Source organism: Leiobunum rupestre, chromosome 3 (assembly GCF_980474605.1).
Source record: "Leiobunum rupestre chromosome 3, qqLeiRupe1.1.hap1, whole genome shotgun sequence".
In the NCBI taxonomy this organism is placed as follows: Eukaryota; Metazoa; Arthropoda; class Arachnida; order Opiliones; family Sclerosomatidae; genus Leiobunum; species Leiobunum rupestre.
The window spans coordinates 56,827,176-56,841,708 of NC_143386.1; the positions used below are offsets into that span (position 1 = coordinate 56,827,176).

General features: G+C 43.3%; 58 non-coding genes across 58 annotated transcripts; all 58 read right to left on the reverse strand.

The window, feature by feature from the left end:
* Positions 1–38: 38 nt before the first annotated feature.
* On the reverse strand, positions 39–165 carry TRNAL-CAA (transfer RNA leucine (anticodon CAA)). Its single transcript has 2 exons — positions 128–165; positions 39–84 (listed from the first exon to the last, which is right to left on the reverse strand). It is a non-coding gene; the product is annotated as a tRNA-Leu (tRNA).
* Positions 166–249: 84 nt separating this feature from the next.
* TRNAL-CAA (transfer RNA leucine (anticodon CAA)) lies at positions 250–376 on the reverse strand. The gene is made up of 2 exons: positions 339–376; positions 250–295 (listed from the first exon to the last, which is right to left on the reverse strand). It is a non-coding gene; the product is annotated as a tRNA-Leu (tRNA).
* Positions 377–459: 83 nt separating this feature from the next.
* TRNAL-CAA (transfer RNA leucine (anticodon CAA)) lies at positions 460–586 on the reverse strand. The gene is made up of 2 exons: positions 549–586; positions 460–505 (listed from the first exon to the last, which is right to left on the reverse strand). It is a non-coding gene; the product is annotated as a tRNA-Leu (tRNA).
* Positions 587–669: 83 nt separating this feature from the next.
* Positions 670–796, reverse strand: TRNAL-CAA (transfer RNA leucine (anticodon CAA)). The gene is made up of 2 exons: positions 759–796; positions 670–715 (listed from the first exon to the last, which is right to left on the reverse strand). It is a non-coding gene; the product is annotated as a tRNA-Leu (tRNA).
* Positions 797–880: 84 nt separating this feature from the next.
* Positions 881–1,007, reverse strand: TRNAL-CAA (transfer RNA leucine (anticodon CAA)). Its single transcript has 2 exons — positions 970–1,007; positions 881–926 (listed from the first exon to the last, which is right to left on the reverse strand). It is a non-coding gene; the product is annotated as a tRNA-Leu (tRNA).
* Positions 1,008–1,091: 84 nt separating this feature from the next.
* Positions 1,092–1,218, reverse strand: TRNAL-CAA (transfer RNA leucine (anticodon CAA)). Its single transcript has 2 exons — positions 1,181–1,218; positions 1,092–1,137 (listed from the first exon to the last, which is right to left on the reverse strand). It is a non-coding gene; the product is annotated as a tRNA-Leu (tRNA).
* An 84-nt stretch (positions 1,219–1,302) lies between these two features.
* On the reverse strand, positions 1,303–1,429 carry TRNAL-CAA (transfer RNA leucine (anticodon CAA)). Its single transcript has 2 exons — positions 1,392–1,429; positions 1,303–1,348 (listed from the first exon to the last, which is right to left on the reverse strand). It is a non-coding gene; the product is annotated as a tRNA-Leu (tRNA).
* An 84-nt stretch (positions 1,430–1,513) lies between these two features.
* On the reverse strand, positions 1,514–1,640 carry TRNAL-CAA (transfer RNA leucine (anticodon CAA)). The gene is made up of 2 exons: positions 1,603–1,640; positions 1,514–1,559 (listed from the first exon to the last, which is right to left on the reverse strand). It is a non-coding gene; the product is annotated as a tRNA-Leu (tRNA).
* Positions 1,641–1,724: 84 nt separating this feature from the next.
* Positions 1,725–1,851, reverse strand: TRNAL-CAA (transfer RNA leucine (anticodon CAA)). The gene is made up of 2 exons: positions 1,814–1,851; positions 1,725–1,770 (listed from the first exon to the last, which is right to left on the reverse strand). It is a non-coding gene; the product is annotated as a tRNA-Leu (tRNA).
* Positions 1,852–2,146: 295 nt separating this feature from the next.
* On the reverse strand, positions 2,147–2,273 carry TRNAL-CAA (transfer RNA leucine (anticodon CAA)). The gene is made up of 2 exons: positions 2,236–2,273; positions 2,147–2,192 (listed from the first exon to the last, which is right to left on the reverse strand). It is a non-coding gene; the product is annotated as a tRNA-Leu (tRNA).
* Positions 2,274–2,357: 84 nt separating this feature from the next.
* On the reverse strand, positions 2,358–2,484 carry TRNAL-CAA (transfer RNA leucine (anticodon CAA)). The gene is made up of 2 exons: positions 2,447–2,484; positions 2,358–2,403 (listed from the first exon to the last, which is right to left on the reverse strand). It is a non-coding gene; the product is annotated as a tRNA-Leu (tRNA).
* Positions 2,485–2,568: 84 nt separating this feature from the next.
* On the reverse strand, positions 2,569–2,695 carry TRNAL-CAA (transfer RNA leucine (anticodon CAA)). The gene is made up of 2 exons: positions 2,658–2,695; positions 2,569–2,614 (listed from the first exon to the last, which is right to left on the reverse strand). It is a non-coding gene; the product is annotated as a tRNA-Leu (tRNA).
* Positions 2,696–2,779: 84 nt separating this feature from the next.
* Positions 2,780–2,906, reverse strand: TRNAL-CAA (transfer RNA leucine (anticodon CAA)). Its single transcript has 2 exons — positions 2,869–2,906; positions 2,780–2,825 (listed from the first exon to the last, which is right to left on the reverse strand). It is a non-coding gene; the product is annotated as a tRNA-Leu (tRNA).
* An 84-nt stretch (positions 2,907–2,990) lies between these two features.
* On the reverse strand, positions 2,991–3,117 carry TRNAM-CAU (transfer RNA methionine (anticodon CAU)). The gene is made up of 2 exons: positions 3,080–3,117; positions 2,991–3,036 (listed from the first exon to the last, which is right to left on the reverse strand). It is a non-coding gene; the product is annotated as a tRNA-Met (tRNA).
* An 84-nt stretch (positions 3,118–3,201) lies between these two features.
* TRNAL-CAA (transfer RNA leucine (anticodon CAA)) lies at positions 3,202–3,328 on the reverse strand. Its single transcript has 2 exons — positions 3,291–3,328; positions 3,202–3,247 (listed from the first exon to the last, which is right to left on the reverse strand). It is a non-coding gene; the product is annotated as a tRNA-Leu (tRNA).
* A 295-nt stretch (positions 3,329–3,623) lies between these two features.
* Positions 3,624–3,750, reverse strand: TRNAL-CAA (transfer RNA leucine (anticodon CAA)). The gene is made up of 2 exons: positions 3,713–3,750; positions 3,624–3,669 (listed from the first exon to the last, which is right to left on the reverse strand). It is a non-coding gene; the product is annotated as a tRNA-Leu (tRNA).
* Positions 3,751–3,834: 84 nt separating this feature from the next.
* On the reverse strand, positions 3,835–3,961 carry TRNAL-CAA (transfer RNA leucine (anticodon CAA)). Its single transcript has 2 exons — positions 3,924–3,961; positions 3,835–3,880 (listed from the first exon to the last, which is right to left on the reverse strand). It is a non-coding gene; the product is annotated as a tRNA-Leu (tRNA).
* Positions 3,962–4,045: 84 nt separating this feature from the next.
* Positions 4,046–4,172, reverse strand: TRNAL-CAA (transfer RNA leucine (anticodon CAA)). The gene is made up of 2 exons: positions 4,135–4,172; positions 4,046–4,091 (listed from the first exon to the last, which is right to left on the reverse strand). It is a non-coding gene; the product is annotated as a tRNA-Leu (tRNA).
* An 84-nt stretch (positions 4,173–4,256) lies between these two features.
* On the reverse strand, positions 4,257–4,383 carry TRNAL-CAA (transfer RNA leucine (anticodon CAA)). Its single transcript has 2 exons — positions 4,346–4,383; positions 4,257–4,302 (listed from the first exon to the last, which is right to left on the reverse strand). It is a non-coding gene; the product is annotated as a tRNA-Leu (tRNA).
* Positions 4,384–4,467: 84 nt separating this feature from the next.
* Positions 4,468–4,594, reverse strand: TRNAL-CAA (transfer RNA leucine (anticodon CAA)). The gene is made up of 2 exons: positions 4,557–4,594; positions 4,468–4,513 (listed from the first exon to the last, which is right to left on the reverse strand). It is a non-coding gene; the product is annotated as a tRNA-Leu (tRNA).
* An 84-nt stretch (positions 4,595–4,678) lies between these two features.
* On the reverse strand, positions 4,679–4,805 carry TRNAL-CAA (transfer RNA leucine (anticodon CAA)). The gene is made up of 2 exons: positions 4,768–4,805; positions 4,679–4,724 (listed from the first exon to the last, which is right to left on the reverse strand). It is a non-coding gene; the product is annotated as a tRNA-Leu (tRNA).
* Positions 4,806–4,889: 84 nt separating this feature from the next.
* TRNAL-CAA (transfer RNA leucine (anticodon CAA)) lies at positions 4,890–5,016 on the reverse strand. Its single transcript has 2 exons — positions 4,979–5,016; positions 4,890–4,935 (listed from the first exon to the last, which is right to left on the reverse strand). It is a non-coding gene; the product is annotated as a tRNA-Leu (tRNA).
* An 84-nt stretch (positions 5,017–5,100) lies between these two features.
* TRNAL-CAA (transfer RNA leucine (anticodon CAA)) lies at positions 5,101–5,227 on the reverse strand. Its single transcript has 2 exons — positions 5,190–5,227; positions 5,101–5,146 (listed from the first exon to the last, which is right to left on the reverse strand). It is a non-coding gene; the product is annotated as a tRNA-Leu (tRNA).
* An 84-nt stretch (positions 5,228–5,311) lies between these two features.
* Positions 5,312–5,438, reverse strand: TRNAL-CAA (transfer RNA leucine (anticodon CAA)). The gene is made up of 2 exons: positions 5,401–5,438; positions 5,312–5,357 (listed from the first exon to the last, which is right to left on the reverse strand). It is a non-coding gene; the product is annotated as a tRNA-Leu (tRNA).
* An 84-nt stretch (positions 5,439–5,522) lies between these two features.
* Positions 5,523–5,649, reverse strand: TRNAL-CAA (transfer RNA leucine (anticodon CAA)). Its single transcript has 2 exons — positions 5,612–5,649; positions 5,523–5,568 (listed from the first exon to the last, which is right to left on the reverse strand). It is a non-coding gene; the product is annotated as a tRNA-Leu (tRNA).
* Positions 5,650–5,731: 82 nt separating this feature from the next.
* On the reverse strand, positions 5,732–5,858 carry TRNAL-CAA (transfer RNA leucine (anticodon CAA)). Its single transcript has 2 exons — positions 5,821–5,858; positions 5,732–5,777 (listed from the first exon to the last, which is right to left on the reverse strand). It is a non-coding gene; the product is annotated as a tRNA-Leu (tRNA).
* Positions 5,859–5,941: 83 nt separating this feature from the next.
* On the reverse strand, positions 5,942–6,068 carry TRNAL-CAA (transfer RNA leucine (anticodon CAA)). The gene is made up of 2 exons: positions 6,031–6,068; positions 5,942–5,987 (listed from the first exon to the last, which is right to left on the reverse strand). It is a non-coding gene; the product is annotated as a tRNA-Leu (tRNA).
* An 82-nt stretch (positions 6,069–6,150) lies between these two features.
* On the reverse strand, positions 6,151–6,277 carry TRNAL-CAA (transfer RNA leucine (anticodon CAA)). Its single transcript has 2 exons — positions 6,240–6,277; positions 6,151–6,196 (listed from the first exon to the last, which is right to left on the reverse strand). It is a non-coding gene; the product is annotated as a tRNA-Leu (tRNA).
* Positions 6,278–6,359: 82 nt separating this feature from the next.
* TRNAL-CAA (transfer RNA leucine (anticodon CAA)) lies at positions 6,360–6,486 on the reverse strand. Its single transcript has 2 exons — positions 6,449–6,486; positions 6,360–6,405 (listed from the first exon to the last, which is right to left on the reverse strand). It is a non-coding gene; the product is annotated as a tRNA-Leu (tRNA).
* Positions 6,487–6,569: 83 nt separating this feature from the next.
* TRNAM-CAU (transfer RNA methionine (anticodon CAU)) lies at positions 6,570–6,696 on the reverse strand. Its single transcript has 2 exons — positions 6,659–6,696; positions 6,570–6,615 (listed from the first exon to the last, which is right to left on the reverse strand). It is a non-coding gene; the product is annotated as a tRNA-Met (tRNA).
* Positions 6,697–6,780: 84 nt separating this feature from the next.
* Positions 6,781–6,907, reverse strand: TRNAL-CAA (transfer RNA leucine (anticodon CAA)). The gene is made up of 2 exons: positions 6,870–6,907; positions 6,781–6,826 (listed from the first exon to the last, which is right to left on the reverse strand). It is a non-coding gene; the product is annotated as a tRNA-Leu (tRNA).
* An 84-nt stretch (positions 6,908–6,991) lies between these two features.
* On the reverse strand, positions 6,992–7,118 carry TRNAL-CAA (transfer RNA leucine (anticodon CAA)). Its single transcript has 2 exons — positions 7,081–7,118; positions 6,992–7,037 (listed from the first exon to the last, which is right to left on the reverse strand). It is a non-coding gene; the product is annotated as a tRNA-Leu (tRNA).
* An 84-nt stretch (positions 7,119–7,202) lies between these two features.
* Positions 7,203–7,329, reverse strand: TRNAL-CAA (transfer RNA leucine (anticodon CAA)). The gene is made up of 2 exons: positions 7,292–7,329; positions 7,203–7,248 (listed from the first exon to the last, which is right to left on the reverse strand). It is a non-coding gene; the product is annotated as a tRNA-Leu (tRNA).
* Positions 7,330–7,413: 84 nt separating this feature from the next.
* TRNAL-CAA (transfer RNA leucine (anticodon CAA)) lies at positions 7,414–7,540 on the reverse strand. The gene is made up of 2 exons: positions 7,503–7,540; positions 7,414–7,459 (listed from the first exon to the last, which is right to left on the reverse strand). It is a non-coding gene; the product is annotated as a tRNA-Leu (tRNA).
* Positions 7,541–7,624: 84 nt separating this feature from the next.
* TRNAL-CAA (transfer RNA leucine (anticodon CAA)) lies at positions 7,625–7,751 on the reverse strand. The gene is made up of 2 exons: positions 7,714–7,751; positions 7,625–7,670 (listed from the first exon to the last, which is right to left on the reverse strand). It is a non-coding gene; the product is annotated as a tRNA-Leu (tRNA).
* Positions 7,752–8,046: 295 nt separating this feature from the next.
* On the reverse strand, positions 8,047–8,173 carry TRNAL-CAA (transfer RNA leucine (anticodon CAA)). Its single transcript has 2 exons — positions 8,136–8,173; positions 8,047–8,092 (listed from the first exon to the last, which is right to left on the reverse strand). It is a non-coding gene; the product is annotated as a tRNA-Leu (tRNA).
* An 83-nt stretch (positions 8,174–8,256) lies between these two features.
* On the reverse strand, positions 8,257–8,383 carry TRNAL-CAA (transfer RNA leucine (anticodon CAA)). Its single transcript has 2 exons — positions 8,346–8,383; positions 8,257–8,294 (listed from the first exon to the last, which is right to left on the reverse strand). It is a non-coding gene; the product is annotated as a tRNA-Leu (tRNA).
* An 84-nt stretch (positions 8,384–8,467) lies between these two features.
* Positions 8,468–8,594, reverse strand: TRNAL-CAA (transfer RNA leucine (anticodon CAA)). Its single transcript has 2 exons — positions 8,557–8,594; positions 8,468–8,505 (listed from the first exon to the last, which is right to left on the reverse strand). It is a non-coding gene; the product is annotated as a tRNA-Leu (tRNA).
* An 86-nt stretch (positions 8,595–8,680) lies between these two features.
* On the reverse strand, positions 8,681–8,807 carry TRNAL-CAA (transfer RNA leucine (anticodon CAA)). Its single transcript has 2 exons — positions 8,770–8,807; positions 8,681–8,718 (listed from the first exon to the last, which is right to left on the reverse strand). It is a non-coding gene; the product is annotated as a tRNA-Leu (tRNA).
* Positions 8,808–8,890: 83 nt separating this feature from the next.
* On the reverse strand, positions 8,891–9,017 carry TRNAL-CAA (transfer RNA leucine (anticodon CAA)). The gene is made up of 2 exons: positions 8,980–9,017; positions 8,891–8,936 (listed from the first exon to the last, which is right to left on the reverse strand). It is a non-coding gene; the product is annotated as a tRNA-Leu (tRNA).
* Positions 9,018–9,313: 296 nt separating this feature from the next.
* Positions 9,314–9,440, reverse strand: TRNAL-CAA (transfer RNA leucine (anticodon CAA)). Its single transcript has 2 exons — positions 9,403–9,440; positions 9,314–9,359 (listed from the first exon to the last, which is right to left on the reverse strand). It is a non-coding gene; the product is annotated as a tRNA-Leu (tRNA).
* Positions 9,441–9,524: 84 nt separating this feature from the next.
* Positions 9,525–9,651, reverse strand: TRNAL-CAA (transfer RNA leucine (anticodon CAA)). The gene is made up of 2 exons: positions 9,614–9,651; positions 9,525–9,570 (listed from the first exon to the last, which is right to left on the reverse strand). It is a non-coding gene; the product is annotated as a tRNA-Leu (tRNA).
* Positions 9,652–9,735: 84 nt separating this feature from the next.
* Positions 9,736–9,862, reverse strand: TRNAL-CAA (transfer RNA leucine (anticodon CAA)). The gene is made up of 2 exons: positions 9,825–9,862; positions 9,736–9,781 (listed from the first exon to the last, which is right to left on the reverse strand). It is a non-coding gene; the product is annotated as a tRNA-Leu (tRNA).
* An 84-nt stretch (positions 9,863–9,946) lies between these two features.
* TRNAL-CAA (transfer RNA leucine (anticodon CAA)) lies at positions 9,947–10,073 on the reverse strand. The gene is made up of 2 exons: positions 10,036–10,073; positions 9,947–9,992 (listed from the first exon to the last, which is right to left on the reverse strand). It is a non-coding gene; the product is annotated as a tRNA-Leu (tRNA).
* An 84-nt stretch (positions 10,074–10,157) lies between these two features.
* On the reverse strand, positions 10,158–10,284 carry TRNAL-CAA (transfer RNA leucine (anticodon CAA)). The gene is made up of 2 exons: positions 10,247–10,284; positions 10,158–10,203 (listed from the first exon to the last, which is right to left on the reverse strand). It is a non-coding gene; the product is annotated as a tRNA-Leu (tRNA).
* An 84-nt stretch (positions 10,285–10,368) lies between these two features.
* On the reverse strand, positions 10,369–10,495 carry TRNAL-CAA (transfer RNA leucine (anticodon CAA)). The gene is made up of 2 exons: positions 10,458–10,495; positions 10,369–10,414 (listed from the first exon to the last, which is right to left on the reverse strand). It is a non-coding gene; the product is annotated as a tRNA-Leu (tRNA).
* Positions 10,496–10,580: 85 nt separating this feature from the next.
* Positions 10,581–10,707, reverse strand: TRNAL-CAA (transfer RNA leucine (anticodon CAA)). The gene is made up of 2 exons: positions 10,670–10,707; positions 10,581–10,626 (listed from the first exon to the last, which is right to left on the reverse strand). It is a non-coding gene; the product is annotated as a tRNA-Leu (tRNA).
* An 85-nt stretch (positions 10,708–10,792) lies between these two features.
* Positions 10,793–10,919, reverse strand: TRNAL-CAA (transfer RNA leucine (anticodon CAA)). The gene is made up of 2 exons: positions 10,882–10,919; positions 10,793–10,838 (listed from the first exon to the last, which is right to left on the reverse strand). It is a non-coding gene; the product is annotated as a tRNA-Leu (tRNA).
* An 83-nt stretch (positions 10,920–11,002) lies between these two features.
* On the reverse strand, positions 11,003–11,129 carry TRNAL-CAA (transfer RNA leucine (anticodon CAA)). Its single transcript has 2 exons — positions 11,092–11,129; positions 11,003–11,040 (listed from the first exon to the last, which is right to left on the reverse strand). It is a non-coding gene; the product is annotated as a tRNA-Leu (tRNA).
* Positions 11,130–11,214: 85 nt separating this feature from the next.
* On the reverse strand, positions 11,215–11,341 carry TRNAL-CAA (transfer RNA leucine (anticodon CAA)). The gene is made up of 2 exons: positions 11,304–11,341; positions 11,215–11,252 (listed from the first exon to the last, which is right to left on the reverse strand). It is a non-coding gene; the product is annotated as a tRNA-Leu (tRNA).
* An 86-nt stretch (positions 11,342–11,427) lies between these two features.
* On the reverse strand, positions 11,428–11,554 carry TRNAL-CAA (transfer RNA leucine (anticodon CAA)). The gene is made up of 2 exons: positions 11,517–11,554; positions 11,428–11,463 (listed from the first exon to the last, which is right to left on the reverse strand). It is a non-coding gene; the product is annotated as a tRNA-Leu (tRNA).
* An 84-nt stretch (positions 11,555–11,638) lies between these two features.
* TRNAL-CAA (transfer RNA leucine (anticodon CAA)) lies at positions 11,639–11,761 on the reverse strand. Its single transcript has 2 exons — positions 11,724–11,761; positions 11,639–11,676 (listed from the first exon to the last, which is right to left on the reverse strand). It is a non-coding gene; the product is annotated as a tRNA-Leu (tRNA).
* A 296-nt stretch (positions 11,762–12,057) lies between these two features.
* On the reverse strand, positions 12,058–12,184 carry TRNAL-CAA (transfer RNA leucine (anticodon CAA)). Its single transcript has 2 exons — positions 12,147–12,184; positions 12,058–12,103 (listed from the first exon to the last, which is right to left on the reverse strand). It is a non-coding gene; the product is annotated as a tRNA-Leu (tRNA).
* A 295-nt stretch (positions 12,185–12,479) lies between these two features.
* On the reverse strand, positions 12,480–12,606 carry TRNAL-CAA (transfer RNA leucine (anticodon CAA)). The gene is made up of 2 exons: positions 12,569–12,606; positions 12,480–12,525 (listed from the first exon to the last, which is right to left on the reverse strand). It is a non-coding gene; the product is annotated as a tRNA-Leu (tRNA).
* Positions 12,607–12,690: 84 nt separating this feature from the next.
* TRNAL-CAA (transfer RNA leucine (anticodon CAA)) lies at positions 12,691–12,817 on the reverse strand. The gene is made up of 2 exons: positions 12,780–12,817; positions 12,691–12,736 (listed from the first exon to the last, which is right to left on the reverse strand). It is a non-coding gene; the product is annotated as a tRNA-Leu (tRNA).
* Positions 12,818–13,323: 506 nt separating this feature from the next.
* Positions 13,324–13,450, reverse strand: TRNAL-CAA (transfer RNA leucine (anticodon CAA)). The gene is made up of 2 exons: positions 13,413–13,450; positions 13,324–13,369 (listed from the first exon to the last, which is right to left on the reverse strand). It is a non-coding gene; the product is annotated as a tRNA-Leu (tRNA).
* An 84-nt stretch (positions 13,451–13,534) lies between these two features.
* On the reverse strand, positions 13,535–13,661 carry TRNAL-CAA (transfer RNA leucine (anticodon CAA)). Its single transcript has 2 exons — positions 13,624–13,661; positions 13,535–13,580 (listed from the first exon to the last, which is right to left on the reverse strand). It is a non-coding gene; the product is annotated as a tRNA-Leu (tRNA).
* Positions 13,662–14,151: 490 nt separating this feature from the next.
* On the reverse strand, positions 14,152–14,278 carry TRNAL-CAA (transfer RNA leucine (anticodon CAA)). The gene is made up of 2 exons: positions 14,241–14,278; positions 14,152–14,197 (listed from the first exon to the last, which is right to left on the reverse strand). It is a non-coding gene; the product is annotated as a tRNA-Leu (tRNA).
* Positions 14,279–14,533: the final 255 nt, after the last annotated feature.

Here is a 14,533-nt window from a genome sequence, read left to right on the forward strand (position 1 = left end):
TTTTTATACGCAATCATTTAATTTAAAAAAAAAGTTGTTGTCAGAAGTGGGATTCGAACCCACGCCCTCATACGAGGACCAGAATTCACACGTCTCCATTTAACGAAGAAGACAAGGTTTTCAACGCCTTGAGTCTGGCGCCTTAGACCGCTCGGCCATCCTGACGTAGAGAACGCCGTCTTATTCCCTATTCGCAACGTTAATTTTTGAATTTTTATACGCAATCATTTAATTTAAAAAAAGCGTTTTTGTCAGAAGTGGGATTCGAACCCACGCCCTCATACGAGGACCAGAATTCACACGTCTCCATTTAACGAAGAAGACAAGGTTTTCGACGCCTTGAGTCTGGCGCCTTAGACCGCTCGGCCATCCTGACGTAGAGAACGCCGTCTAATTCCCTATTCGCAACGTTAATTTTTGAATTTTTATACGCAATCATTTAATTTAAAAAAAAGTTGTTGTCAGAAGTGGGATTTGAACCCACGCCCTCATACGAGGACCAGAATTCACACGTCTCCATTTTACGATTAAGACAAGGTTTTCAACGCCTTGAGTCTGGCGCCTTAGACCGCTCGGCCATCCTGACGTAGAGAACGCCGTCTAATTCCCTATTCGCAACGTTAATTTTTGAATTTTTATACGCAATCATTTAATTTAAAAAAAAGTTGTTGTCAGAAGTGGGATTCGAACCCACGCCCTCATACGAGGACCAGAATTCACACGTCTCCATTTAACGAAGAAGACAAGGTTTTCAACGCCTTGAGTCTGGCGCCTTAGACCGCTCGGCCATCCTGACGTAGAGAGCGCCGTCTAATTCCCTATTCGCAACGTTATTTTTTGAATTTTTATACGCAATCATTTAATTTAAAAAAAGCGTTTTTGTCAGAAGTGGGATTCGAACCCACGCCCTCATACGAGGACCGGAATTCACACGTCTCCATTTAACGAAGAAGACAAGGTTTTCAACGCCTTGAGTCTGGCGCCTTAGACCGCTCGGCCATCCTGACGTAGAGAGCGCCGTCTAATTCCCTATTCGCAACGTTATTTTTTGAATTTTTATACGCAATCATTTAATTTAAAAAAAAAATTGTTGTCAGAAGTGGGATTCGAACCCACGCCCTCATACGAGGACCAGAATTGACACGTCTCCATTTAACGAAGAAGACAAGGTTTTCAACGCCTTGAGTCTGGCGCCTTAGACCGCTCGGCCATCCTGACGTAGAGAGCGCCGTCTAATTCCCTATTCGCAACGTTATTTTTTGAATTTTTATACGCAATCATTTAATTTAAAAAAAGCGTTTTTGTCAGAAGTGGGATTCGAACCCACGCCCTCATACGAGGACCGGAATTCACACGTCTCCATTTAACGAAGAAGACAAGGTTTTCAACGCCTTGAGTCTGGCGCCTTAGACCGCTCGGCCATCCTGACGTAGAGAGCGCCGTCTAATTCCCTATTCGCAACGTTATTTTTTGAATTTTTATACGCAATCATTTAATTTAAAAAAAAAATTGTTGTCAGAAGTGGGATTCGAACCCACGCCCTCATACGAGGACCAGAATTGACACGTCTCCATTTAACGAAGAAGACAAGGTTTTCAACGCCTTGAGTCTGGTGCCTTAGACCGCTCGGCCACCCTGACGCTGAGAGCGCCGTCTAATTCTATATTCGCAACGTTAATTTTTGAATTTTTATACGCAATCATTTAATTTAAAAAAAGCGTTTTTGTCAGAAGTGGGATTCGAACCCACGCCCTCATACGAGGACCAGAATTCACACGTCTCCATTTAACGAAGAAGACAAGGTTTTCAACGCCTTGAGTCTGGCGCCTTAGACCGCTCGGCCATCCTGACGTAGAGAGCGCCGTCTAATTCCCTATTCGCAACGTTAATTTTTGAATTTTTATACGCAATCATTTAATTTAAAAAAAAAGTTGTTGTAAGAAGTGGGATTCGAACACACGCCCTCATACGAGGACCAGAATTCACACGTCTCCATTTAACGAAGAAGACAAGGTTTTCAACGCCTTGAGTCTGGCGCCTTAGACCGCTCGGCCATCCTGACGTAGAGAGCGCCGTCTAATTCCCTATTCGCAACGTTAATTTTTGAATTTTTATACGCAATTATTTAATTTAAAAAAAGCGTTTTTGTCAGAAGTGGGATTCGAACCCACGCCCTCATACGAGGACCAGAATTCACAGGTCTCCATTTAACGAAGAAGACAAGGTTTACAACGCCTTGAGTCTGGCGACTTAGACCGCTCGGCCATCCTGACGTAGAGAGCGCCGTCTAATTCCCTATTCGCAACGTTAATTTTTGAATTTTTATACGCAATCATTTAATTTAAAAAAAAAGTTGTTGTCAGAAGTGGGATTCGAACCCACGCCCTCATACGAGGACCAGAATTTACACGTCTCCATTTAACGAAGAAGACAAGGTTTTCAACGCCTTGAGTCTGGCGCCTTAGACCGCTCGGACATCCTGACGTAGAGAGCGCCGTCTAATTCCCTATTCGCAACGTTAATTTTTGAATTTTTATACGCAATCATTTAATTTAAAAAAAGCGTTTTTGTCAGAAGTGGGATTCGAACCCACGCCCTCATACGAGGACCAGAATTCACACGTCTCCATTTAACGAAGAAGACAAGGTTTTCAACGCCTTGAGTCTGGCGCCTTAGACCGCTCGGCCATCCTGACGTAGAGAGCGCCGTCTATTTCCCTATTCGCAACGTTAATTTTTGAATTTTTATACGCAATCATTTAATTTAAAAAAAAAGTTGTTGTCAGAAGTGGGATTCGAACCCACGCCCTCATACGAGGACCAGAATTCACACGTCTCCATTTAACGAAGAAGACAAGGTTTTCAACGCCTTGAGTCTGGCGCCTTAGACCGCTCGGCCATCCTGACGTACAGAGCGCCGTCTAATTCCCTATTCGCAACGTTAATTTTTGAATTTTTATACGCAATCATTTAATTTAAAAAAAGCGTTGTTGTCAGAAGTGGGATTCGAACCCACGCCCTCATACGAGGACCAGAATTCACACGTCTCCATTTAACGAAGAAGACAAGGTTTTCAACGCCATGAGTCTGGCGCCTTAGACCACTCGGCCATCCTGACGTAGAGAGCGCCGTCTAATTCCCTATTCGCAACGTTAATTTTTGAATTTTTATACGCAATCATTTAATTTAATAAAAGCGTTTTTGTCAGAAGTGGGATTCGAACCCACGCCCTCATACGAGGACCAGAATTCACACGTCTCCATTTAACGAAGAAGACAAGGTTTTCAACGCCTTGAGTCTGGCGCCTTAGACCGCTCGGCCATCCTGACGTAGAGAGCGCCGTCTAATTCCCTATTCGCAACGTTAATTTTTGAATTTTTATACGCAATCATTTAATTTAAAAAAAGCGTTTTTGTCAGTAGTTGGATTCGAACCCACGCCCTCATACGAGAACTAGAATTCACACGTCTCCATTTAACGAAGAAGACAAGGTTTTCAACGCCTTGAGTCTGGCGCCTTGGACCGCTCGGCCATCCTGACGTAGAGAGCGCCGTCTAATTCCCTATTCGCAACGTTAATTTTTGAATTTTTATACGCAATCATTTAATTTAAAAAAAAAGTTGTTGTCAGAAGTGGGATTCGAACCCACGCCCTCATACGAGGACAAGAATTCACACGTCTCCATTTAACGAAGAAGACAAGGTTTTCAACGCCTTGAGTCTGGCGCCTTAGACCGCTCGGCCATCCTAACGTAGAGAACGCCGTCTAATTCCCTATTCGCAACGTTAATTTTTGAATTTTTATACGCAATCATTTAATTTAAAAAAAGCGTTTTTGTCAGAAGTGGGATTCGAACCCACGCCCTCATACGAGGACCAGAATTCGCACGTCTCCATTTAACGAAGAAGACAAGGTTTTCAACGCCTTGAGTCTGGCGCCTTAGACCGCTCGGCCATCCTGACGTAGAGAGCGCCGTCTAACTCCCTATTCGCAACGTTAATTTTTGAATTTTTATACGCAATCATTTAATTTAAAAAAAGCGTTTTTGTCAGAAGTGGGATTCGAACCCACGCCCTCATACGAGGACCAGAATTCACACGTCTCCATTTAACGAAGAAGACAAGGTTTTCAACGCCTTGAGTCTGGCGCCTTAGACCGCTCGGCCATCCTGACGTAGAGAGCACCGTCTAATTCCCTATTCGCAACGTTAATTTTTGAATTTTTATACGCAATCATTTAATTTAAAAAAAGCGTTTTTGTCAGAAGTGGGATTCGAACCCACGCCCTCATACAAGGACCAGAATTCACACGTCTCCATTTAACGAAGAAGACAAGGTATTCATCGCTTTGAGTCTGGCGCCTTAGACCGCTCGTCCATCCTGACGTAGAGAGCGCCGTCTAATTCCCTATTCGCAACGTTAATTTTTGAATTTTTATACGCAATCATTTAATTTAAAAAAAGCGTTTTTGTCAGAAGTGGGATTCGAACCCACGCCCTCATACTAGGACCAGAATTCACACGTCTCCATTTAACGAAGAAGACAAGGTTTTCAACGGCTTGAGTCTTGCGCCTTAGACCGCTCGGCCATCCTGACGAAGTCAGCGCCGTCTAATTCCCTATTCGCAACGTTAATTTTTGAATTTTTATACGCAATCATTTAATTTAAAAAAAGCGTTTTTGTCAGAAGTGGGATTCGAACCCACGCCCTCATACGAGGACCAGAATTCACACGTCTCCATTTAACGAAGAAGACAAGGTTTTCAACGCCTTGAGTCTGGCGCCTTAGACCGCTCGGCCATCCTGACGTAGAGAGCGCCGTCTAATTCCCTATTCGCAACGTTAATTTTTGAATTTTTATACGCAATCATTTAATTTAAAAAAAGCGTTTTTGTCAGAAGTGGGATTCGAACCCACGCCCTCATACGAGGACCAGAATTCGTACGTCTCCATTTAACGAAGAAGACAAGGTTTTCAACGCCTTGAGTCTGGCGCCTTAGACCGCTCGGCAATCCTGACGTAGAGAGCGCCGTCTAACTCCCTATTCGCAACGTTAATTTTTGAATTTTTATACGCAATCATTTAATTTAAAAAAAGCGTTTTTGTCAGAAGTGGGATTCGAACCCACGCCCTCATACAAGGACAAGAATTCACACGTCTCCATTTAACGAAGAAGACAAGGTATTCAACGCCTTGAGTCTGGCGCCTTAGACCGCTCGGCCATCCTGACGTAGAGAGCGCCGTCTAATTCCCTATTCGCAACGTTAATTTTTGAATTTTTATACGCAATCATTTAATTTAAAAAAAGCGTTTTTGTCAGAAGTGGGATTCGAACCCACGCCCTCATACGAGGACCAGAATTCACACGTCTCCATTTAACGAAGAAGACAAGGTTTTCAACGCCTTGAGTCTGACGCCTTAGACCGCTCGGCCATCCTGACGTAAAGAGCGCCGTCTAATTCCCTATTCGCAACGTTAATTTTTGAATTTTTATACGCAATCATTTAATTTAAAAAAAGCGTTTTTGTCAGAAGTGGGATTCGAACCCACGCCCTCATACGAGGACCACAATTCACACGTCTCCAATTAACGAAGAAGACAAGGTTTTCAACGCCTTGAGTCTGGCGCCTTAGACCGCTCGGCCATCCTGACGTAGAGCGCCGTCTAATTCCCTATTCGCAACGTTAATTTTTGAATTTTTATACGCAATCATTAAATTTAAAAACAGCGTTTTTGTCAGAAGTGAGATTCGAACCCACGCCCTCATACGAGGACCAGAATTCACATGTCTCCATTTAACGAAGAAGACAAGGCTTTCAACGCTTTGAGTCTGGCGCCTTAGACCGCTCGGCCATCCTGACGTAGAGAGCGCCGTCTAATTCCCTATTCGCAACGTTAATTTTTGAATTTTTATACGCAATCATTTAATTTAAAAAAAAGTTGTTGTCAGAAGTGGGATTCGAACCCACGCCCTCATACGAGGACCAGAATTCACACGTCTCCATTTAACGAAGAAGACAAGGTTTTCAACGCCTTGAGTCTGGCGCCTTAGACCGCTCGGCCATCCTGACGTAGAGCGCCGTCTAATTCCCTATTCGCAACGTTAATTTTTGAATTTTTATACGCAATCATTTAATTTAAAAAAAGCGTTTTTGTCAGAAGTGGGATTCGAACCCACGCCCTCATACGAGGACCAGAATTCACACGTCTCCATTTAACGAAGAAGACAAGGCTTTCAACGCCTTGAGTCTGGCGCCTTAGACCGCTCGGCCATCCTGACGTAATGCGCCGTCTAATTCCCTATTCGCAACGTTAATTTTTGAATTTTTATACGCAATCATTTAATTTAAAAAAAGCGTTTTTGTCAGAAGTGGGATTCGAACCCACGCCCTCATACGAGGACCAGAATTCACACGTCTCCATTTAACGAAGAAGACAAGGCTTTCAACGCCTTGAGTCTGGCGCCTTAGACCGCTCGGCCATCCTGACGTAGAGAGCGCCGTCTAATTCCCTATTCGCAACGTTAATTTTTGAATTTTTATACGCAATCATTTAATTTAAAAAAAAATTGTTGTCAGAAGTGGGATTCGAACCCACGCCCTCATACGAGGACCAGAATTCACACGTCTCCATTTAACGAAGAAGACAAGGTTTTCAACGCCATGAGTCTGGCGCCTTAGACCGCTCAGCCATCCTGACGTAGAGAGCGCCGACTAATTCCCTATTCGCAACGTTAATTTTTGAATTCTTATACGCAATCATTTCATTTAAAAAAAGCATTTTTGTCAGAAATGGGATTCGAACCCACGCCCTCATACGAGGACCAGAATTCACACGTCTCCATTTAACGAAGAAGACAAGGTTTTCAACGCCTTGAGTCTGGCGCCTTAGACCGCTCGGCCATTCTGACGTAGAGAGCGCCGTCTAATTCCCTATTCGCAACGTTAATTTTTGAATTTTTATACGCAATCATTTAAATTAAAAAAAAAGTTGTTGTCAGAAGTGGGATTCGAACCCACGCCCTCATACGAGGACCAGAATTCACACGTCTCCATTTAACGAAGAAGACAAGGTTTTCAACGCCTTGAGTCTGGCGCCTTAGACCGCTCGGCCATCCTGACGTAGAGAGCGCCGTCTAATTCCCTATTCGCAACGTTAATTTTTGAATTTTTATACGCAATCATTTAATTTAAAAAAAACGTTTTTGTCAGAAGTGGGATTCGAACCCACGCCCTCATACGAGGACCAGAATCCACACGTCTCCAATTAAATAAGAAGACAAGGTTTTCAACGCCTTGAGTCTGGCGCCTTAGACCGCTCGGCCATCCTGACGTAGAGAGCGCCGTCTAATTCCCTATTCGCAACGTTAATTTTTGAATTTTTATACGCAATCATTTAATTTAATAAAAGCGTTTTTGTCAGAAGTGGGATTCGAACCCACGCCCTCATACGAGGACCAGAATTCACACGTCTCCATTTAACGAAGAAGACAAGGTTTTCAACGCCTTGAGTCTGGCGCCTTAGACCGCTCGGCCATTCTGACGTAGAGAGCGCCGTCTAATTCCCTATTCGCAACGTTAATTTTTGAATTTTTATACGCAATCATTTAAATTAAAAAAAAAGTTGTTGTCAGAAGTGGGATTCGAACCCACGCCCTCATACGAGGAACAGAATTCACACGTCTCCATTTAACGAAGAAGACAAGGTTTTCAACGCCTTGAGTCTGGCGCCTTAGACCGCTCGGCCATCCTGACGTAGAGAGCGCCGTCTTATTCCCTATTCGCAACGTTAATTTTTGAATTTTTATACGCAATCATTTAATTTAAAAAAAGCATTTTTGTCAGAAATGGGATTCGAACCCACGCCCTCATACGAGGACCAGAATTCACACGTCTCCATTTAACGAAGAAGACAAGGTTTTCAACGCCATGAGTCTGGCGCCTTAGACCGCTCAGCCATCCTTACGTAGAGAGCGCCGTCTAATTCCCTATTCGCAACGTTAATTTTTGAATTTTTATACGCAATCATTTCATTTAAAAAAAAAGTTGTTGTCAGAAGTGGGATTCGAACCCACGCCCTCATACGAGGACCACAATTCACACGTCTCCAATTAAATAAGAAGACAAGGTTTTCAACGCCTTGAGTCTGGCGCCTTAGACCGCTCGGCCATTCTGACGTAGAGAGCGCCGTCTAATTCCCTATTCGCAACGTTAATTTTTGAATTTTAATACGCAATCATTTAATTTAAAAAAAAGTTGTTGTCAGAAGTGGGATTCGAACCCACGCCCTCATACGAGGACCACAATTCACACGTCTCCAATTAACGAAGAAGACAAGGTTTTCAACGCCTTGAGTCTGACGCCTTAGACCACTCGGCCATTCTGACGTAGAGAGCGCCGTCTAATTCCCTATTCGCAACGTTAAGTTTTGAATTTTAATACGCAATCATTAAATTTAAAAAAAAAGTTGTTGTCAGAAGTGGGATTCGAACCCACGCCCTCATACGAGGACCACAATTCACACGTCTCCAATTAACGAAGAAGACAAGGTTTTCAACGCCTTGAGTCTGACGCCTTAGACCACTCGGCCATCCTGACGTAGAGAGCGCCGTCTAATTACCTATTCGCAACGTTAATTTTTGAATTTTTATACGCAATCATTTAATTTAAAAAAAAAACGTTGTTGTCAGAAGTGGGATTCGAACCCACGCCCTCATACGAGGACCACAATTCACACGTCTCCAATTAACGAAGAAGACAAGGTTTTCAACGCCTTGAGTCAGGCGCCTTAGACCGCTCGGCCATCCTGACGTAGAAAGTGCCGTCTAATTCCCTATTCACAACGTTAATTTTTGAATTTTTATACGCAATCATTTAATTTAAAAAAAAGTTGTTGTCAGAAGTGGGATTCGAACCCACGCCCTCATACGAGGACCACAATTCACACGTCTCCAATTAAATAAGAAGACAAGGTTTTCAACGCCTTGAGTCTGGCGCCTTAGACCGCTCGGCCATCCTGACGCAGAGAGCGCCGTCTAATTCCCTATTCGCAACGTTAATTTTTGAATTTTTATACGCAATCATTTAATTTAAAAAAAAACGTTGTTGTCAGTAGTGGGATTCGAGCCCACGCCCTCATACGAGGACCACAATTCACACGTCTCCAATTAAATAAGAAGACAAGGTTTTCAACGCCTTGAGTCTGGCGCCTTAGACCGCTCGGCCATCCTGACGTAGAGAGCGCCGTCTAATTCCCTATTCGCAACGTTAATTTTTGAATTTTTATACGCAATCATTTAATTTAAAAAAAACGTTTTTGTCAGAAGTGGGATTCGAACCCACGCCCTCATACGAGGACCAGAATCCACACGTCTCCATTTAACGAAGAAGACAAGGTTTTCAACGCCTTGAGTCTGGCGCCTTAGACCGCTCGGCCATCCGGACGTAGAGAGCGCCGTCTAATTCCCTATTCGCAACGTTAATTTTTGAATTTTTATACGCAATCATTTAATTTAAAAAAAACGTTTTTGTCAGAAGTGGGATTCGAACCCACGCCCTCATACGAGGACCAGAATTCACACGTCTCCATTTAACGAAGAAGACAAGGTTTTCAACGCCTTGAGTCTGGCGCCTTAGACCGCTCGGCCATCCTGACGTAGAGAGCGCCGTCTAATTCCCTAATCGCAACGTTAATTTTTGAATTTTTATACGCAATCATTTAATTTAAAAAAAGCATTTTTGTCAGAAATGGGATTTGAACCCACGCCCTCATACGAGGACCAGAATTCACACGTCTCCATTTAACGAAGAAGACAAGGTTTTCAACGCCTTGAGTCTGGCGCCTTAGACCGCTCGGCCATCCTGACGTAGAGAGCGCCGTCTAATTTCCTATTCGCAACGTTAATTTTTGAATTTTTATACGCAATCATTTAATTTAAAAAAAGCGTTTTTGTCAGAAGTGGGATTCGAACCCACGCCCTCATACGAGGACCAGAATTCACACGTCTCCATTTAACGAAGAAGACAAGGTTTTCAACGCCTTGAGTCTGGCGCATTAGACCGCTCGGCCATCCTGACGTAGAGAGCGCCGTCTAATTCCATATTCGCAACGTTAATTTTTGAATTTTTATACGCAATCATTTAATTTAAAAAAAGCGTTTTTGTCAGAAGTGGGATTCGAACCCACGCCCTCATACGAGGACCAGAATTCACATGTCTCCATTTAACGAAGAAGACAAGGTTTTCAACGCCTTGAGTCTGGCGCCTAAGACCGCTCGGCCATCCTGACGTAGAGAGCGCCGTCTAATTCCCTATTCGCAACGTTAATTTTTGAATTTTTATACGCAATCATTTCATTTAAAAAAAGCATTTTTGTCAGAAATGGGATTCGAACCCACGCCCTCATACGAGGACCAGAATTCACACGTCTCCATTTAACGAAGAAGACAAGGTTTTCAACGCCTTGAGTCTGGCGCCTTAGACCGCTCGGCCATTCTGACGTAGAGAGCGCCGTCTAATTCCCTATTCGCAACGTTAATTTTTGAATTTTTATACGCAATCATTTAATTTAAAAAAAAAAGTTGTTGTCAGAAGTGGGATTCGAACCCACGCCCTCATACGAGGACCAGAATTCACACGTCTCCATTTAACGAAGAAGACAAGGTTTTCAACGCCTTGAGTCTGGCGCCTTAGACCGCTCGGCCATCCTGACGTAGAGAGCGCCGTCTAATTCCCTAATCGCAACGTTAATTTTTGAATTTTTATACGCAATCATTTAATTTAAAAAAAAACATTTTTGTCAGAAATGGGATTCGAACCCACGCCCTCATACGAGGACCAGAATTCACACGTCTCCATTTAACGAAGAAGACAAGGTTTTCAACGCCTTGAGTCTGGCGCCTTAGACCGCTCGGCCATTCTGACGTAGAGAGCGCCGTCTAATTCCCTATTCGCAACGTTAATTTTTGAATTTTAATACGCAATCATTTAATTTAAAAAAAAGTTGTTGTCAGAAGTGGGATTCGAACCCACGCCCTCATACGAGGACCACAATTCACACGTCTCCAATTAACGAAGAAGACAAGGTTTTCAACGCCTTGAGTCTGACGCCTTAGACCACTCGGCCATTCTGACGTAGAGAGCGCCGTCTAATTCCCTATTCGCAACGTTAATTTTTGAATTTTAATACGCAATCATTTAATTTAAAAAAAAAAGTTGTTGTCAGAAGTGGGATACGAACCCACGCCCTCATACGAGGACCACAATTCACACGTCTCCAATTAACGAAGAAGACAAGGTTTTCAACGCCTTGAGTCTGACGCCTTAGACCACTCGGCCATCCTGACGTAGAGAGCGCCGTCTAATTACCTATTCGCCACGTTAATTTTTGAATTTTTATACGCAATCATTTAATTTAAAAAAAAAACGTTGTTGTCAGAAGTGGGATTCGAACCCACGCTCTCATACGAGGACCACAATTCACACGTCTCCAATTAACGAAGAAGACAAGGTTTTCAACGCCTTGAGACAGGCGCCTTAGACCGCTCGGCCATCCTGACGTAGAAAGCGCCGTCTAATTCCCTATTCACAACGTTAATTTTTGAATTTTTATACGCAATCATTTAATTTAAAAAAAACGTTGTTGTCAGAAGTGGGATTCGAACCCACGCCCTCATACGAGGACCACAATTCGTCTCCAATTAACGAAGAAGACAAGGTTTTCAACGCCTTGAGTCAGGCGCCTTAGACCGCTCGGCCATCCTGACGTAGAGAGCGCCGTCTAATTCCCTGTTCGCAACGTTAATTTTTGAATTTTTATACGCAATCATTTAATTTAAAAAAAACGTTGTTGTCAGAAGTGGGATTCGAACCCATGCCCTCATACGAGGACCACAATTCACACGTCTCCAATTAAATAAGAAGACAAGGTTTTCAACGCCTTGAGTCTGGCGCCTTAGAACGCTCGGCCATCCTGACGTAGAGAGCGCCGTCTAATTACCTATTCGCAACGTAAATTTTTGAATTTTTATACGCAATCATTTAATTTAAAAAAAAACGTTGTTGTCAGAAGTGGGATTCGAACCCACGCCCTCATACGAGGACCACAATTCACACGTCTCCATTTAACGAAGAAGACAAGGTTTTCAACGCCTTGAGTCTGGCGCCTTAGACCGCTCGGCCATTCTGACGTAAAGAGCGCCGTCTAATTCCCTATTCGCAACGTTAATTTTTGAATTTTTATACGCAATCATATAATTTTAAAAAAACGTTGTTATCACAAGTGGGAATCGAACCCACGCCCTCATCAAAGGACCAGAATTCACACGTCTCCATTTAACGAAGAAGACAAGGTTTTCAACGCCTTGAGTCCGGCGCCTTAGACCGCTCGGCCATCCTGACGTAGAGAGCGCCGTCTAATTCCCTATTCGCAACGTTAATTTTTGAATTTTTATACGCAATCATATAATTTTAAAAAAACGTTGTTGTCACAAGTGGGAATCGAACCCACGCCCTCATACGAGGACCAGAATTCACACGTCTCCATTTAAAGAAGAAGACAAGGTTTTCAACGCCTTGAGTCTGGCGCCTTAGACCGCTCGGCCATTCTGACGTAGAGAGCGCCGTCTAATTCCCTATTCGCAACGTTAATTTTTGAATTTTTATACGCAATCATTTAATTTAAAAAAAACATTGTTGTCAGAAGTGGGATTCGAACCCACGCCCTTCTACGAGGACCAGAATTCACACGTCTCCATTTAACGAAGAAGACAAGGTTTTCACCGCCTTGAGTCAGGCGCCTAAGACCGCTCGGCCATCCTGACGTACAGAGCGCCGTCTAATTCCCTATTCGCAACGTTAATTTTTGAATTTTTATACTCAATCATATAATTTTAAAAAAACGTTGTTGTCACAAGTGGGAATCGAACCCACGCCCTCATCAAAGGACCAGAATTCACACGTCTCCATTTAACGAAGAAGACAAGGTTTTCAACGCCTTGAATCCGGCGCCTTAGACCGCTCGGCCATCCTGACGTAGAGAGCGCCGTCTAATTCCCTATTCGCAACGTTAATTTTTGAATTTTTATACGCAATCATATAATTTTAAAAAAACGTTGTTGTCACAAGTGGGAATCGAACCCACGCCCTCATACGAGGACCAGAATTCACACGTCTCCATTTAACGAAGAAGACAAGGTTTTCAACGCCATGAGTCTGGCGCCTTAGACCGCTCGGCCATCCTGACGTAGAGAGCAGCGCCTAATTCCCTATTCGCAGCGTTAATATTTGAATTTTTATACGCAATCATTTAATTTAAAAAAAGCGTTTTTGTCAGAAATGGGATTCGAACCCACGCCCTCATACGAGGACCAGAATTCACACGTCTCCATTTAAAGAAGAAGACAAGGTTTTCAACGCCTTGAGTCTGGCGCCTTAGACCGCTCGGCCATCCTGACGTACAGAGCGCCGTCTAATTCCCTATTCGCAACGTTAATTTTTGAATTTTTATACGCAATCATTTAATTTAAAAAAAGCGTTTTTGTCAGAAATGGGATTCGAACCCACGCCCTCATACGAGGACCAGAATTCACACGTCTCCATTTAAAGAAGAAGACAAGGTTTTCAACGCCTTGAGTCTGGCGCCTTAGACCGCTCGGCCATCCTGACGTAGGAAGCGCTGTCTAATTCCCTATTCGCAACGTTAATTTTTGAATTTGTATACGCAATCATTTAATTTAAAAAAAGCATTTTAGTCAGAAAAGGGATTCGAACTCACGCCCTCATACGACGAACATAATTCACACGTCTAAATCAAACGGTGAAGACAAGGTTTTTAACGCCTTGAGACTGGCGCCTTAGACCGCTCGGCCATCCTGACATAGAAAGCACGGTCTAATTCCCTATTCGCAACGTTAATTTTTGAATTTTTATACGCAATCATTAAATTTAAAAAAGCGTTGTTGTCAGACGTATGATTCGAACCCACGCCCTTATTCGTAGACCAGAAATCACACGTCTCCATCTAACGAGGAACGCCTTGAGTGTGGCACCTTAGACCGCTCCGCCATCCTGACATAGAAAGCGCCGTCTAATTCCCTATTCGCAACGTTAATTTTTGAATTTGTATACGCAATCATTTAATTTAAAAAAGCGTTTTTGTCAGAAGTGGGATGTGAACCCACGTCCTCATACGAGGACCAGAATTCACACGTCTCCATTTAACTAAGAAGACCAGGTTTTCAACGCCTTGAGTCTGGCGCCTTAGACCGCTCGGCCATCCTGACGTAGAAAGCGCCGTCTAATTCCCTATTCGCGACGTTAATTTTTGAATTTTTATACGCAATCATTTAATTTAAAAAAAAACGTTGTTGTCAGAAGTGGGATTCGAACCCACGCCCTCATACGAGGACCAGAATTCACACGTCTCCATTTAACGAAGAAGACAAGGTTTTCAACGCCTTGATGCTGGCGTATAGACCGCTCGGCCATCCTGATATAAGAGCCGCCGTCTAGTTCCCTATTCGCAACGTTAATTTTTG